Raw genomic sequence first — 16,327 nt, forward strand, 5'->3', positions numbered from 1 at the left:
TTGATTAATGAGCACAGTTCCTTTGAATGCAGAAGGAAAGCTGAAACGGACTGCTCAGCAGCATGGCTAACCCCTTCTTTTGTTAGCATCATTGCTGTGTCCCACAGGTCAAGGTCATTTGAACCTGCTGTATTTCTAATAGGAGGGTCCTTTTTTGTAAAATTTCACTAAGTCTTAAAAAAGAAGAAGAAAAAAATAGCTGCCTTGTGGACAAGGATGGTCATCTACTTTGAGTCTGTATAATGTATAACACATTGTCAATGCCAGTCCATCATTGGTTGAGTTTGTAAGTATCCATATAATATAAATACTAATTTATAATAAATATTCATAAAATGTTTTCACGTTATTGATTCCGCAGTACTGGTTTGGCCTTTGTGTTCTTTTTCTTTTCTTTTTATATAAGGCATGCCTTTATGTATGTTTCAAAACTGAATGTAAAGTAGTAAACATGTCAGCTTATTCTACTGCTACTGTCTTTCCAGAGGTTACTGGGATAGCTCAGTATATTTTCCTGCTTGTGCAATGAGGGGTATCCAAAAAGCAGTTGCCATAAGAACCTTTGATGTGTGAATCCAGAGACCGTACATCTGTTGCCATAGCAGCCTACTCAAATACTATTATTCAGCAATTCAAGGTAGATAATTTCTGGCATATAATATTTCTAGACTGTGATCAAATGCAATTTACAAATAGAAAAAAAATGCTATTTTTAAGAGAAAATAACATTCACAGTAATGCATAGGCATGCATATGTGTTCTGCATATAAAATCCATTAGCAATAGATCTCAAATCTCTTGAAACTCTCCCAGAATAAAAGAATACACTAGAATCTATGAAAATGGCTTGCAGAGGACAGCAAAAGTGAGTAAATATAGTAGTTTTTATGTCCTACAAATACAGATTCAGGCTTTTCAAAACATGGGGGTTTGTTCCTGCCTATTGACATTCACATCACTGAATTTTAGTAGCAAAAGATTAGTAGAAAGCAACTTGAAGAGCTGAATGCATAAATCAATACCCTTGCTGAAAGATCTGGCACCTTCATCAGAGAACATAATCGATTCTTTGCTCAACGCTACCCACTCCACAGACTGCGCGCTGCGTGAACAAACCAGCATTTTATCATCTGTTACTCAGAAATCCAGTTCTTGATTTTCCCCGCAGCTGGTAGGGCTGTGACCGAGACCTGCAGGCAGCACCCACTCACCGCAGCCTCCCTTCTCAGCAGAGACGCAGGAAACAGCAAGGGCAGCTGGAGAACAGGGGCGGAGAGGTCTGCCCAGACCCATGTGAAAATGTCCCCTTGTTTACTGGCCTCGCTCCATAGCTGCTGCGTCAGGCTGCAGCGAGAACTGGGGGCTCGGTATTCAGAGGACGGTGCTATTAGAGCAATGCGCTACAGAGCAGTGGAGAAGATGAATTTTAAATGTACAAAAGTGGCCAGCAGGTCGAGGGAGGTGATTCTGGGGGTCCCCAGCACAGGAAAGACATGGACCTGCTGGAGCAGGTCCCGAGCAGGGCCACAAAAATGACCCAAGGGCTGGAGCACCTCTCCTACGAGGCCAGGCTGAGAGAGTTGGGGCTGTTCAGCCTGGAGAAGAGAAGGCTGCGAGGAGACCTTATTGCGGCCTTCCAGTACTTAAAGGGGGCTTATAAGAAAGATGGGGATGGACGTTTTAGTAGGGCCTGTAGCAATAGGACAAGAGGTAATGGTTTTAAACAAAAAGAGGGTAAATTCAGACTGGTATAAGGAAATTTTTTACCGTGAGGATAGTGAAACACTGGAACAGGTTGCCCAGAGAGGTGGTAGAGGCCTCATCCCTGGCAACATTCAAGGTCAGGTTGGATGGGGCTCTGAGCACCCTGATCTGGTTAAAGCTGTCCCTGCTCATTGCAGGGGGGTTGCACCTTTAAAGGTCCCTTCCAACCCAAACCATTCTATGATTCTATGAAAGCATGGCTGGTGCATATAGATGGCATGTTTGATTCTTACATTTGATTAATCAATCAACTACAAATCATTCCATTCTTATGCAGTGTTCTACCAAGCAAATGACTTAATATAATCATACCTACTTTCAAGTAAAGGTCTTATTTTCTATTGTCAGACTGACATTTGCGAATTTTATTTATGCAAGGGTCATAATCAATGCAGAAGCTGATTTATTCTGGAAAGACAACATCAACCACTTCTTCCCCACATACAGATGTTTTATTTCCCCTGCCTAAATATAAATCCCTATTTCATTTTGAGTCCTGTAGTGTACCTGCTTCTCACATGAATTACATACCAGCTGCACCCCATCATCTGTTCAGTATCAACTAGCTTCTGGATTTAAAGCAGTTTCTGCATAAACAAACAACTATTTCTTACTTTCCACCATGCTCAGCTAAAAGCTCATTTGTATCTCTGTCCTTCCTCCATTTAAAAGTAATCTTCCTCTGCACAGGTGCCTCTCTAGGTGTGGCTGTTTCCTGCCAAATGCCCTTGGATAGCAATTAGGCTGCTATTAGCATGAGTCAGGGTGTTATCTAAAGCGATTATCACCTCCTCTCTCCTTCTCCCTCCCTCCCCTAGTCTTCTGCCTCAGGGTCAAACGTTTAAAGAGAGAGATCCCAATTTTTTAGTAGCTCCATTAAATAACTAATTTTTAGCCAGGGGCACATCGTTTCTTGACACGAGCTTATCAAAATGCTGATGGAGTCCCGGTGGCTGGGGAGTGCATGCTGGAGAGGAGAGTTTGAATTCTGCCCTCACAATACTTCCTAATAACATGTCTGGTTTAATATGAATAAGATCACTTAAGAAGGCAAATAAAATTGTAACGAATATTTCAGCAACTGTTTGGTTGATATTTTGACCAACTGTCAAGAAACTGGTCTCGGAAGGATAGTTTCTAACTACCTGCAGCATACTCTAGCAGCTTCCTTAGGCGGTTTTTACAGAACATATTAGTCATTGCTGGTAACATGATTATAGCAGCTAGGAGCTTTATTTTTTATATGTAGTGTGACTGTGCCCCCAAGAGTCCAAGCCCATCACTGTGGCAGATGAACACTACCTGTGTGCCTCCAGGAAGGCTGGGTGTGCGGTGCGATGAGAAAAATCCTTGGCAGGGGAGAAACGAGCAGGAGAAGGACGCCAGATTTGTTTCAGCCTCCAGCTCCTGCATTTGGGTTTAACCCCTTCCCTGGCTCTGATTTCTTGTCCATAGGAAGAAGCAGTGGCGGGAAGGAAAAGGAATGCAAAGCGCAGGCTGGGCTGTGTGCTGAAAGTGAAAGTGAGCAGCACTTCATGCTCCGATTGCTGGGTTCGGATGAAGGCAAAAAGCGAAGCGCCTGCAGCTGAACTAAATGAAGTTCTGCAGTGCTGACTCCAGCTGGGCATATTGCTGGGGTTTCCCCTCAGGGAAGCTGCTGCAGGGCACGAACAGGCTGGGACCTCCTGGGTTTGAGGGAGCACCCCGAGGTTCAGCTTGTTCCCCTTGCTACTGTCCTTTCAAGGGCTGAAGCAATGGGGAATTATTTAGGACGATCCCTTCCCTGAGCTTCTTTCTACTATGCCTTTCTCTCAGAGATAGGACCTGCTGAGGATGTAACCGGCTGCTGGTATAAATGGGTCCAGCAGGAGTGGGTAAGGCGACTGCAGGTTTTGTTACCATGTTTATCAGAATTGCTGTAAAATTGCTTTGTTACTGGTGTGGACAGGGGACACATCCCTTGTTCTCACAGATTTAGAAGGGCCGATTACTGATTTAGGGAGATCACCACGTTGTGGTGATGAACTGCCTACAGATTTTAAACCAATATCAAGATATGAAAGGCCTGCTGCACTTTTGCTAATTGCTGAAGCCAGTAACTTGCCACAAACCTAGTTAAATGCAGCCTGTTGGACTCAGAAAGGCATGTGTGTGCCTACAACAGCTGGTGTGTATCCACTTGATGTCTCTATGATGTTCACAGCAGCAAACAGCCTCTGACAGACTGACATGATCGCTATGGATGGCGCTCAGAAGGGGTGGGAATTTCTTCAGCTGCATTACTTACACACAGCATGGACACACGATGCGGCTTAAATCAGTGTATTTACATCCACCAGTGGAAATGGGCAGGGCTGGCCTCTGGTTCGTGGAGCCTTGGCAACTAACAAGGACTGAGACCCGGCTCACAAGATGTAGCGTGCTTGGTAAAACCATCACTGTCTTAGAAGACAATTTATGGTTTAGGAATGCATAGCAAAAAATGACTAACTTGTAAAGGAACAGAATTTTAGGTGAAAACAGAATTATTCTGTGCATTGCAGTGTTACTTCTGCTTCTGCTGTGCTGGGAAGAGCTGGCTTCTCGTCTCCCCAGTATTAATGCTGACAGGATTAGGGTGACTTTTGGAATTTAAGCAGGCTTTCTAAGGGCTGAAGGGAACAATGTTCCCGAGGCTCATTCTCAGACCTTCTTACACCTCTTTCAAAGCAAATGTTGGATGAACTACCTTGCCTGAAGTGGAAATCCCCTCAAGGAATATTAGCAGTGTCTCATTTCAAATTAACATCTTCTTATTACTAAACTCCGTGTTGCCGTTCCCCGCAGCGTTACCCTCCCGCTTTATCTTTCCACAAGGCTGGTCACTGTGGGCTCCTGCACTTTTGCCATGTCAAAACCTCCAGGATTCCCCTGAGGTTTCCCTCCCTCCTCCTGCCATGCTACCCCCACACCTGGCCTGCTCCTGTGCTCTCCAACCTCCCCTCGCCCCTCTAACCCCCTCGCAGAAGATGGTCCTGGCTCCCCTGATGACCAGGAGAAGGACTGATAGGGTGGCACAGCCGGATACCGAGCATCTGGAGAGAAGCACTGGTGGAGGGTGAGGATGATGGGGAGACATCAGGAGGGCCCTGGGGGGTGGCCACAGAGTTCCCGTGGCAGAGGCGAGGGACCCCCATGGAGGTGGAGGAAGCCCTTGCAGAGCAGGGTTTGTGAAACATGCTGGGAGACGGCAGGGAGCTGAGGAAAGAGGTTTCACAATTTTCCTGGTGAAGACAAGTCTGAAAGGTGGCAGCATTTCCAGCCGCTCCCTGGCTGGAAGGAGTGCCTCCATATTTAAAAGACAGCAATCTCCCCAGCTCCACCCATGGTATTTTTCAAGCTTAAAGAGTTGCAGCATCCAACATGGAGTTTCATTCACTCCCTCTGCAGCCACAGCTGAGCAGGAGACATGAGGGACCTACGGCCAGGCTAGTGCCCCACCAGGTGCTGGCATGGGCTCCTGCTCCCCGGGGGTGACAGCAGGGACCGGCGGCCAGGGAAGCTGCCGCTGCTGCAGCCGGAGCAGTGGCCACCCAGTCACTCCACAACTCTCCGCCGGACCACCGTGCCAGCTGGCTCAGCGCTGACTGTCAAATATTTCGCTCCTTTGCTGAACTTTGCTTGCTAAACATGAAGTGGAGTCGGAGAGCTGTCTCAAGAGCAAACAATCAGAATGGAAAAAGCATGAGGCACAGAGCCAGGCCACGCAGTGGCTTTTTCCCAGATTCATTTTTGTGTAACCAGGGCTAGAACTATGAGAATAAAATCATAGATGGCAGAGTTGACTTTGGTATTTTCATTGATGCAATTCTCCAGTTTTCATTTTTGCATGCAAACTCCTTTGTCTAAAAGTGGATCCTGCTTGGAGGGTAGGGGTAGAACTGAAAAAAACCCCATAATCATTTGAACAGCACCATTCTAGCGCAGGTGACAAATTCCAATGCATTTCTACATACATACTATTTATTAAAAGAAAGACACATAGTAAATGTGCTAGAGATAGGCTTAGCAACAGTAGGATCACCAGTTTTAAGAAAGAGAGGTTAGAGGTTATCAGTTCTGGCACTTTAAACCAATTAATCTCAAGGTGTTATTGACCAATTTAGCAAAAGCTGGCTGAAGTGCCACTTTCAGAAGCACAATGCTTGACTAAAGAGGTACAGCTGGGAAGTTAAAAAAAAATATCTACTGAGCAGTCAGTTTTTCCTTAATAAGGTCATTTTAAAAATGCACAGCCATGTTCTTTAAAGTCTGCAGAAATCAAGCAGAAATTTGATTATTTGATTATATGCACCTAGAAATTATTATTTATCTAACAGGTAGGGAAAGGTTAGTCTATCAAAAATATTTTCCAAATATCAGCCTAGAAAAGACCAGCAACGGATCCTGAGAGGTTCTAGGCAATCACAAATCAATTTGAACTAATTGTTTAGCATCAGAACGTACGTAGCATAGTTTCAAAAGTGTCCCCTGCTTTTGCATCCATTTGTGGGAAAGAAAAGTGAATCAGGAGCTGGTGGAGGGGGTAACAGCTCTTACTGTGCCTCAGAGATTAATTTTTGCTGCTTTGCAGATGAGAAGCATTTAAACTGCACATCTAGAAGCATCCACCCCTAACTTCTAACTACTTTAAGAAGTGAACCAAAGATTCCTTATTTTGGCAGCGTGTGGCAGCCAACATCCTTTTGGTGTTCACAGACCACAGCCAGTTCTTGGTACTGAGCCCCTGTGCTACTGGCTCACTCAAGCACGTCCAGCTGAGAGGCCTCCCGGGGTGCTATGTCCTCCCTTGTCTGTGTGCGTCACCGGAAGTCCTTGTGGAGACCCCCTTGCTCTGTGCATGCTTCCCTCATCACCGTCCTTCGTCCTGGCTACCCTGCGCACAGCCCCTTTCCCTCAACGCGCTTTGCCACCTTAGCAGTCCCAGTTGCTGGGAAATACTGATGGCTCCTGTTCTTAGACGCAGCAATCCTGAATCTTTCTAAAAAAAACCCCCATCAATCGCCACAAGATTCATGGTGTATTCCTGAACAGCGGCATCATGCTCGTTGTCTATGGCACCCAAACTGAGAGATGGGTTGAATGATAAATAGGGAAGGGCCAGGCAGCAGCAGCCGAGAGGCAGGATGACCTGGCAGATGTAAAGAGCTGGTGAGACAAAAACTCATGTGGACTTAATCAGCATTACTTCTACATTCTCTCCAGCATATTCTGACTCTCTTATTATCCTGCTTTTTTGGATAGATGTTCAGTGTCCTCAAATCCTCTTCTTTATAACTAGGTTCATGATCCTAGTGAAATTCCAGGTTTTTGCTTCCAGTGCCTCTTCCCAGATGACGCATATCCATCTTCTAGGCATCTTACCATCTTCCCAGCTCAAGAAGAAATTTCCATACTTGACATAACCATGGCTCAGAACAACTTCTCTCTAATATTCACAGCTCACATTTACCAGACACTGCACATATCAGTACTATATTCCCTTATTCTTGCTACTCCATGCATGTATCAGAATTGCTTCATCTTGCTTCTGCAGCGAATTTGGACCTCCCCGGCTTCAGTCTCACAGTAGCCAAATTTTAGCCAGACCTATTCCAGCCCATGTCACAAAAACTGTACACTCAAGGTCATATGCAAATTATTTGGAAGTATGCAACTCAAATTACTATTAAGACATTCAATTTCATATGAAGCTGCACAGTTCATAACAGACAGCTATGAGACTAAGATTGGGCAGAACAGTAGAGAGGTGTTTATTAGTAGAAAAAAGAACTAGAGGTGGTTATTTTTAATTCACACAACTACTTTTGTTTTGCTTCAAACTATATTCTAAAACCCATAGCGACAAGCTTATAGTTTTAAATCCAATGAGGCTACCAGCTCTTAGTAAACATTTGCTTTATCAACTTCTCTTAGTAGCCTTGATCTGTGAGCACTTATTTAATTTAATTTTATTTCCTCTGGTCTTCCCATTTTCTTCCTCTTTTACTTTGCCCTTTGGATATACCCCTTTGGCCTTGGCAACTTCTAATGTGCCCTTCTTTGAAATAAGGATATCACAAGTATGATAGACAATTGAATCAATTATGATATACTGGGCAGCCCTAAGGTAGCTTTTTTTTTCTTCTTCCTTCTTTTAATTCAGGCCTTGACCAACTAAACTTAGAAAAGAAGCTAGAGATTTAGTAATTGGAAAACCAATTAAAATGAATCAATTAGAACAACATACAGCTCTTAGAATAAGTATGATAAAGTAAACTTTCTTTATTTCTGTTAGCCTATGGTCTACTGAAAAAAAAAACCAAACATCAATACTGGACACATAGTCCAGAGGACCCCTATGGAAAACAGAAAGTCTGAAGACTGGAGCAAAGGACAATGGTACCTGCTAGAATCACATTCATTGAATCATCTTGAAATGATTAAAAAAATAGGTTCATCCTTTTGTAGAATAATACATTACCTTTCAGGCAGGAACATGATTATTGCCTAACGATTTCATCATATATCTAAGGTACTTGTGTAAAAGTCAATTAATCTGATGTCAGTTGTCATTACATACACTATAAGGGTTATTGGACCATTTATGTATACAAAATATTCTATTGCATTTAAAGATAAAAGGCAGTTGTAAGAAGACAAACCAGTTCGAGATTACATTCAGTTTGCATGCCAATTGTCATACACTGTGAAATTAAATTCATTGGTGACCTGTTTCTTTATTCTGCTCACAACATGATGAACAGCATATTGGAAAAATCCATGATACATATTCTTTTATTTAATGAAGTCATACAGCCTCTGATCCTTGTCTATTAGATGTGACCAACATATTTTAAACTGCAGTAAAGCAAAAGAAGAGGAAAAAGAATGTGTGATCTTTCAAACACAAATTAAAAAAAATATTTAAAAGACAAGTTTTGTTATAGGCAAGTTGTATCATCTTTACTCCAATTAAATAGCACTTTTCTTTGCAATTAGCTCAACGGACAATCATGAAACAAAGTATTATTCAGTTTAAGTAAGGGCATCAGATGCAAGCCTTTAATAAAGAAAGAAAGAAAATTTCTCCAAAATATATGAACAGTAACTTCAGTGATGTGATCGGAACTTGGAGAGAAGCTATGTGTTCAGGTGCTCCTACTTAGATTGAAGTTCCCAGCATGAGATATCCAAATCTGAGAATTTTGGAGGTAGCATGTTTCCATGCATCTGTTGTTTTTGTTATTGTTAGTATCATTATTATTAAGTTATTTATTTATTTTGCTTTTGATAGATGGAATAGGGTTAGGCTGTAAGGAGATGTAACCCTATTTATTTTTATTTATGTTTGATGACATGGAGGCGGGATAACAATGCAGGAATGAAGAGAGAAGAATGATGTGGTCAGAACAAAGAATTAGTAAAACAATCTTCATAGAAGGGTGGGGAAGGCAGGACTGAATTTGTCAAGGATGTTGTCGTGCTTGAGAATGCAGAAGTTGAGAACTTGGACAAGAGCCATCTTGTCTTGTATTTGTTGATGGACAGCTATTGTAAATGGCATGCAGAATAAACTTAAGGTAAAAGGAGAGAAAGATGTAGTTGTTGGGAAAACAAATAGAATTGAAGGTTGTTTTATTGTTGTTTGGGCAGAATAGAATAAATCATCTTTGTACTGCGAAGGTGAAGATGCCAAGGAGTTCAGCAGAAATGCAAAAGAAATGATACTGGGGACATGAAGCCATGGAGACAAACAGAGGAGATCAAATTAAAAAAGGAGGAAAAATTGTAGGAGAACAATGAGAGCAAGAAAAGGTGTAGTGCCCTGGAACTGAAAGGTTGAAATGTAATTTTAATTTGGGGTGCTCAGCAGTTCTTTTATGAAGAAAAAATGGAGGGATAAATAGGGAAAAGCGTGATGGCAAATAAAATTTGTGAAAGGGTATGGAGCTTGGTCAACGGAGTTGCAAAAGTAGAATCATTTTTCTAGGAAGGGTGAGGAATCATGACTGAAGCACAGAGAAAATCAACAATTATGCTCATAGGAGAAAGGAAAGAGGGTAAGAAGGACATATCTTAAGATGAAAAAATGTCATTGAACTGGAAGAGCTGGGTGGCCATAGAAAAGGTTGTGGTACTGTTGGCTAGGGACAAGTGGGAAAGCAGCCCAGGCAATGACTAGATTGGAAAACCACAAACAGCAAGAGGTCAGAGGAGGACCAGTGTTTGGTGAAAACAGCTCTGGAGGGCTGACCGGGGCTGCTGAAATGTGTGGTGAAACATACAGCAAAGGGGTTGCATGAATGATTACCATGGGAGCTGTAGACAGGGATGAGACTGTGGAGAGAAAAAAGTGAAACTAGAATGAAATTAGAGAAAAAGACTGATGGGTTCAGATCACAGGAAGTGGGAGGTATGAGGAGAGAAGAGCTTAAAAAGTTGCATTCAGATGAGGAGAAAGAGTGCAAAGAGAGAGACTGGAAGTGTTGAATAAAAGAGAGAAACCCAATATGTCAAGGAAGTGCTTTGATCCAGGATGCACAATGGGAATCTGCAAGGAAGGGCAACTACATGAGTAGTACCAATTTTAAAGACATAATTCCTTGAGACAGCTAAGAGCTGAAGGAAATGTCTAGGATCTCCAGATGCGCACTCACTTTTATGAATGGAGTGGTCATTCCACAGATGGTAAGAAAACAGGAGGAAATAGAAATGAAGAGATGTAATTGTTCTGATGTAACTTGTCGTTCCTCACATACAGCTTCCACTTTTTGGCTAAAATGCAGATTACCACCTTTCAGTATTTCCTCTAGGGATTTTCCTACTGTGGAGCCCAAATATCGGAGACACTTACAGCAAGTAAAGAGGTCATGGTATTGCGCCAAGATTGTCCTGAGCTACCTAGGACATGAAGTCATACTTTCTATTTTATATTAGTATTCCAATTTTGGTTTACAGAGTGAAATAATAATAAAAAGGAATGCAGTTGAGAATTATACTTATATTATGTGGAAAAAAATTGATATTCTGGGATGGGGATTTTCTGCAAAGTTTAAATGGATTTTTTGATCTGAGCAATGGTTTGACAATGGAAGCGTGCCCTGATAGCTGACTCCCAATTCCCCTGTGGACAGGGGAGTTCCTGCCAGCCTCCTTTTCCTGCGTTTCTCCTCTTCATCTTGAAAATGAAGATGGAGAACAGAAATAACTAGTCATTCCTTATTCCTTACTTGCACTTAAAAGAGAACAGTCATCTGATGGGAAAGCTTTGCCTAGGCAGAATGCCCTAGAGATTATTTTTAACAACTTGAAATTAGTTATATTTCTTTCACTTGTGCTACATACGATGCCTGACTTCGCTTCTCAATTCTCTCACTCTGGCCTGGGTGACCTGACTTGTCCCACATGAACAAAGCTATAGTATTGCTTGCATCTGCTGTAGCTGGAGCCAGAAATATGAACGCTGTTGAAAATCAGGCCTCTAGATTTCAGCTGGCTGTGGGAGTGGGACACGGAGAACAAACTAACAAAAACATGCTTCAGAGCAGCTTGTCCTGATTAAAGGCATGCTACCACAGAGGTCTTGGTATCCAATTTCATGGAACCTAATCCAGCACACACATGGTCCTTGCAGCCTACTGTGATTGCATGCTGTTTTGCAGCCCTTGAAGGAACAGATTTATTCAAACCACAGATTTTGTATTTGTCTTCATTTCTACATTATAGACAGCTGTAGCAATGGAGTCTGGAGGCAACAAAATGAAAGGCACTATGTCTAGATCCATTTGCAAAAGGAAGAATTGAATTTGCTTGTAAGGTAGAGAGAACGGAAGACTCTTTGACACTATATTCTTTCATTGTTCAGACTGAGTGATGAGTTAAGCTAATTTTGAGATTTCACAGCACTTGATAAGTAACGATCAGTATCTTTGACAGAAAGACAGACCATAATATTGGTGTTCCTTGTATGGCAAACCTTGTAAGGGGAACAGATATTCTGCTGAGTACTTCTGAATTTTGGTAAAACTAGAAGTCACTCCCTACATTGACAAATACCTTATATAGATACTGAAGAAGGAAAACAAGATAGTTCATTGCCTTTGAGCTGTGAGCTGTTAAGGGAAAAGAATAGGTATGCAGCACTGTACACAGAAAGCATGTAGGAGTTACTGAATCTTGCTTTTTTTTCTCCCTGATCTGAATTTGTAGCTGGATGCATTTTTAGGTAAGGTTCAGAGAAGCTTTATAATATGAACAATATTTTGAAACCATATTTAGTACTGTTCCTTCTCCATGTCTTGACCTAAGGCTTAATTTTGAAGTCTTCCTGATGCACATCATTAGAACTAATTTGAATCAATTTTGTATCCTCATTCAGTTTGTCTGTAAATTATCAGAACAAAGGCCTACTACATCTAGCATGACATATTTTGATGAATGTGAAATGTCAGCTGGAAAGCTTCTTATTTCTTCAAAGTGGAGTTAACTGTTCAAAAATACTCCCTAGAAACAGAAGACCTATTAGAGTGCCTATAGAAACAAGTAGGAACTCGGACTGATCCATAGCACCTTGGGGAATAAAAAGACTTTGGATCACTGAACTGTCATCTCTTAATTGTGTATTCCTATTCCAGAGCTCCCTATGAAAAAAGAATAGATAACTTCTCATTAAAAAATAATTATTTTAGAAGTATCAGTTAATTTCTTCATACAAGTGAAATACAAGATGGTATGGGAATGGAAGAGCGCTTTGACAGCCTTTCATTCCGTTAAGCAATTGTTCAGAAGTGTATTGCAGTATGGAAAATTAGATAATTTAAATTCGCTGACCTCCATGTTTTTTTCTGCCTCTCATTAATTTTAGTCATGAGTACAGTTTTGTTTTGCAAGAAATAAGGAGGGACAACAATCTAAAAAAATTATTATAAGGTGAAGATCGTGGGTGGGCAATAACCACCAAGCATTTTTTGTGCCTAATCACAGAAATGAAAACAGGCTCAAATCCTCAAATGAAACTAAAAGCAAGTGATATTTAAGTCACGCAAAGGAAACACAGTTGGGAAAAAAACCCTAGCAAGTTGCCATCAGAACACCTCCACATGCAGATTAAGCAAAAAATCTCTTCTTGAACTTTTCAATCTTACCTGTTGAATTTATTTTCCATTTTTAAGAGGGAAAATATAGAGTCTATCATTATTTACAAACAGCTAGACTAATTGTTAAGCTGATGTGCAAAGGATGCTTGAAAGCATGAGAAATATTTTATTTGATTATGGTTATTTATTCACAGATGAGTCTGTACAATAAAGTGTGTGTATACCTTGCATAGTTTTTGATTCAGACCCAGGTGAATTTTGAAACAAATATTGCAAGTGAAATGATGGAGAGAAGCTGAATTTTCTATGTACTGCAAGTGTACAAGCAAGAAGTAAAATAACCTGTAAAGATTAGACCTTTAAATTGTATTATTTGTGTAAAGTGGTTTTAGAGAAGTACAGACATGTTTTCTTTGACAGTATTCAGTAACTGAACCAATAAAAATATATCCCATAATCACCATAAATAATTAGCTTGACGATTCTTGTTTCTGTTTATGCTTGCAGAAAATCCAGGGAGGATAATGTTATTTTCTTGCATTTATTCCTTTGAAAATATATCTTCATGAATTCCTGTTGGCCTTTTATTCCCTTGTAAATCGACTCTGAACAACTCACTGTGAGTACTCAGCTGAAATTCAAGCTGTGCATGCCGATTCGCCAGATAAATGGAGATCGCATTGATTTCTTGCCCCAATTGGAGGCTTTCCATAAGCTACCAGGACATCAAATCACTCAGAAAGAGGTAGCAGATAGAATGGTTTAGACAAGTTTAGAAAATTTCAAACCTATCCTGGCCACACAAGCCTTGTGTGAAGCATCTTTCCTAGAAAGAAACAAATTAGAGTCAAGTTGAATGCAGAGTTGAGGTTTAATTTTCTCCTGCCCTTTCCACCCAAAGGAAAGGAATTCCCATAGCAGTGGCCGGGCTGCTCCGGGAACAGATGCTGCCCCCTCTGGGCTCTCCAGCTTCAACAACGCCTTAAATTCAATAAGCCTACTCAGCGTCTTCAGTGATGCAGACATACAAGGCTGGAATAAATGGAGTGCGATTTAACTACTCAGGACTTTGGGGGCTCTGAAACTGTCCTAAGCAGTGTCTTGTATCATACCAGTTCTGTTCTTTCTTATGGGAATGATGAACAGGGGAACATACAACTTGCTTTCCACAAATATTTGTGTGAAAAAACATTGATGTTTGCAGAAAACTAAAATAAAGAGGATCAAGCACAGCCAGCGTAAGATGATTTTTAAAGCTGATCAAATAGGAGCTTTTGGAGTTAGTTTTTCATCTTCTAGTAACCAGTTACTAGCCCTGAAATAAACAAGTTCTCAATAAAAGCTTTATTTTCATGAAGATTGCCATTACTACTGAACAACTATATGTTAAGAAATCTATGAATGGAAACTATAGTGCTAAATATGAAACCATAGTGCAGAAGCTAAACAGCATGAATGAACTTTGAAAGATTGGTAGGTCCGGGCACATCTCATTTGTTCAGCCTCTTCTGCTTTCTTTTGATTGCATTTGGTGTCTATAAGCTGTAGAGCAAGTCTTCACCTGCTATACACCTGCTTCACCTGCAAGTAAAAAAAGCCCAAATTTGCATCAAAAAAGCCAGTTTTTGATCAAATTTTAATTCAGTATACACACTGTTGCAATGGTAGAGGTATCACTGCACACAAGACATTAAGTTACCGAGTTCTGTGTAAAAATCTAAATAACAATAATTAAAAGACATAGAAAAGCAAAATGCCCAAAGTTATTTATCTTTTCCATTTTATGAGTAACTGGAGAACTAGTGAGCATTTAGTCTGTGAAAGACTGAAGGTCGAGCAAAGCAAAGTGAAAAGTCTTTTCATCAGAGTATTTAAAACAGTTTGGTTTTAGCCAAGTTTGGGGGATTTCTGTACTTGATCTTTTCACTTTTGTGGCTGGTGAGTACATTGAACAAAGGGCATTAATATTAATATGAAATAGATGTATTTGGGTACTTCTCAGAAATGGAAAAAAAATATTTAAGGGATTTTAGCATTAATATATGCAACAACCACAATTGAATTTAAGAGCCAAATGACTAATTCTGAGGAAATATGTAAATAGTCTCCCTCACATTAACAATCTGATTTACTATGGTGGTTATATTTAGGGTAGTGAAAATATATCTCAATGCAAAGTTAAAAATGTATGAGTTTTCATGGTTAAAGCAATTTGGTTTTAAATTCTTTTTATAAGGTTTAAGCCATAATGCATTTAGGAACATGTTAGCTAAATTGACCTGTGCAGTGGTAATGTTAGTCCACAGCTCCTGTAATTGAAACACATTGCATAACACGGTTTTAAAGATGGAATATTTCTTGGCTTAGACGTGTCCTGATTGTAAGATCTGATTCAAAGCAATTTCCTTTGGTAGCTTTAGTCTCAGATGTATCACAGTTTTAAAACAAACCTCTTGTCCTCCCAAAGAGCTTTTGACATATCTTTTTTTGAGAATTTGACATATCTTTTCATTATGCATAAGTTTGTAAAGTACAGGAATGGGCATGCTGCTATGATTTATTTATTGATTAACGTGCAAGTTTGACCGAGGCTAAAATAAATGTTAGAAAATGAGCAGCGAATGGTTGAAGTGAACATAGAGCTAGAGACACAGGAACATGTCTTAACCTCTATTCTGATCATGCACGAATTATGGCTAGCTAATTGAAAAAGTAATTTTTTGTACAAAATGGTTGTGAAGGTTTGAAACTGGATGTGATCATAACCACTATTTTCATATCTCTCTGAGTCTGCAGAAAGTCTGAAACAACATCTCCAAGCAAAGAAGCCAGTGCTACACATGCCAAGTGTAAGCCATTTTCAAAACTTGTTTTTGATGTGTAGAACAGAAAAAGAGAGGAATAAAGAGGCCAGCAAACCCAAGTCTCCTCTGTTGCCATTTCAAACCCGGAGAAGCCAGCCCAGCTTCCGTGCTGCAGACGCTATGTGTGGGTTCAGGCAGTACCTCCACCAGCTGCCCTAGCCCACATTTCCAATCTCTTCAGCAGCCTACCCACCTTCATTTCTTACTGGTTGCACCTCAGCAAGGGCCGAGTGACTCACAATATTACTTATTTCACCACCAGGAGAAGGGTGTTCAACCAGCACATGCTCTGTGGTTGGCTTGGTGTGGCAGGCAAGGCGAATGTGTAAACAGGAATGACTGTTTGAATGTAAGGGTGTGGAAATGGAGGAGAAAAAAAAAAGTGCTCATTACATTTTGAACAATTCCTCTGTCCCAATTCAAGATGGGAAACCTGAGCCCATGCTATCTGGTTATCTGCCAGATGCTAATTCCACCCAGGATAATTTTCCGGAGCTTTTCCTGTGGCTGTATTTTGATGGGAGGATTTCTGAGCTCTAGCAGCTCTTAATTCCAGTTCAAATATTAGTGCCAGGCAGCCCG

This window comes from Pelecanus crispus, chromosome 1, assembly GCF_030463565.1.
Source record: "Pelecanus crispus isolate bPelCri1 chromosome 1, bPelCri1.pri, whole genome shotgun sequence".
Classification (NCBI taxonomy): Eukaryota; Metazoa; Chordata; class Aves; order Pelecaniformes; family Pelecanidae; genus Pelecanus; species Pelecanus crispus.